A 2,178-nucleotide genomic window follows, 5' to 3' on the forward strand; every position below is an offset into this window, starting at 1 on the left:
CAATAGACCTATAAACATGTTTTAGGCTGAGATATTGAAAGTGAGTTGACTCCATGCTCACTTTAAATATCCCAGCCTGATAAAAACACACAAAAAACTCCCAATTCACCAATTCAATTGAAGTAATTTATAGTGTAACTGTGTGAATGTGATCAGGGTAATCCTGCACGAGAGGCTTCCTCTTAGGGATGCATAAATAAAGAGAAAGGCAGTATTCTTCACAATATTAATTTTTTTGTAACATATTTACATGGAAGCTGCCCACTACGACCACAGTCTGATCTGCTGGCCACTGAGCAGCTCCACTGGGGTGTTTAGGTTTAGGGCCTTGCTCAAGGGCACCTCAGTGGTGGGGATGAGGGAAAGAAAAGCACTGCTCTTTCATTTTTTATTTTCCCCACCCAGATTGAACTGGGGATTGAACAAACAACCTCTAAATCACATGGCATTAAAGCTTTAATGCGTCACTTTTTGATGTTAATGAACGCCCGTTACATTCAAGCCATCACCAAATGAGTTGCTACTAAGCTAATTAAGACTATCAGCTCATCAGTCAGGCCTCCCCCCAGCAGAGACATACGCCGGGTCGTAGATCTGGTTCACGAATATTCGCACCTGTCAAATGGAAACACGGTCAGTCTAAATAAGTGTTGTAGTAAAAAATACAATAGAGAGCAATAACTGGAACATAATAGAATAGAATACACTTTCCTCGAGGGGACATTTGTCTTGGGCATAGGGCTACAATCTGTTGCTTCACAACACAAACATGTAACAGAAAAAACAATCTAAGTTTTATGTGTCCTAATGTTTCTATTTGTTTTTAACTGTCTATTCGTGTGTTTTATTAGTTTTTAATACTTATGATTTTTAACTGTTTGTACTTGTGTTTTATTGTGGGTGGCTATCCTACCTATTTAAGTGTTTGTACACGTTTTTTTATCATTATATTTCTACTATTTTTTTATAACAATCATTTGGGCTACTCTGGGGACACCCTAGGGGTCCCGGGCCCCTTGTTGTAAATCTCTGGAATAGACAGTATCAATGGAAAATAAAATAATAAAACTGTCGTTCTTACCACCAAAGGGATGGAGCAGATCAGGAAAACAATGGTCATTAAGATCAGAAGCCAAACTCTGCATCTCCGCCGCGAGGTGACCAGCGGCAGCCGGGGAAGCGGCGACGCGATCCTCCTGCTCACACAACTCCGTCCTACTATCCCGGTCCCTGGTTCATCCCACCAGCGACCGCACACCGCCAAATTACACCAGAACGGTCACTGCGACATCAGCAGCACTCACGCCGCCGTACAGAAGGAGTAGCAGCTCCCAGTGGATCCGTCGCCCTCCAGTCCAGAAAGCACCAAGTCCCGGAAAGTGCCTGATGTTGTGCCCGAAGCCAAAACTGGGACAATGCACAGGACAATGTTAGCCAGGTAGATGACCAGGAGCGCAAAGCGCGCCATTGTCCGGTCTATGCTGGGAGTAGAAATAAGCGTGGTTTATGGCTAAGTATCGTTCCACAGCCAGGCGACACGGATGGACATGCCGGCCGAGCGAAGAAGGACATGGAGAATGAAAAGTGGCAGAGCAGCACGCCTCCTGGCCAGCGGAGCCACATATGTGGCGATCACCACCGGGCTGGTGAGCACGTTCCCAACAGATCCGTGATGGCCATCCCGCACACCAGAGTGTAGAAAGTGGTTTCCTTCTGCTCCTTTTTGGAGATGCACAGCACCTATGGCGATGAGGTTCCCCAGGACTCCCACGGCGAACATGGTGGCTGAAATGACCAGAGACTTGGACTCCAGCCGGAGCGCAGGGAACGCGCTTAGGTTGTGGCTGAGAGGGAGAGAGGGCAGCGGCTCGGAAACATTCGTGTCCAGTTCTCCAAACGCGTGAGTGCCGTTTATCATTATTAAGTGCAAGAACTTTCTGCCTTTTCCGAAAACTCGCTCTGGCTATATAGTGCTGCTGCATTCATAAAGTGTAAAAGTACATCCTGTAAGAGGCTGTTTCGGACAGAGCATGAAGTGCATCACATGAATGCTTCTTGTGTTTAGTTTCCAGTGGTGCGTCTGTTTCCTGATGCTCCCATATGAAGGTGTGCATGCCTGGTCGGTTACACTGCTCCGTGCACGGGTATTTAAGCTGTGTGCTGGTCAGGGGAGTGACG

At 46.7% G+C, this 2,178-nt stretch overlaps 1 pseudogene; it reads right to left on the reverse strand.

Moving 5' to 3' along the window:
- Positions 1-549: 549 nt before the first annotated feature.
- LOC116699365 (prostaglandin E2 receptor EP4 subtype-like) lies at positions 550-1,918 on the reverse strand (annotated as a pseudogene).
- Between the last annotated feature and the right edge of the window lie 260 nt (positions 1,919-2,178).

This window comes from Etheostoma spectabile, chromosome 12 (genome assembly GCF_008692095.1).
Source record: "Etheostoma spectabile isolate EspeVRDwgs_2016 chromosome 12, UIUC_Espe_1.0, whole genome shotgun sequence".
Lineage (NCBI taxonomy): Eukaryota > Metazoa > Chordata > Actinopteri > Perciformes > Percidae > Etheostoma > Etheostoma spectabile.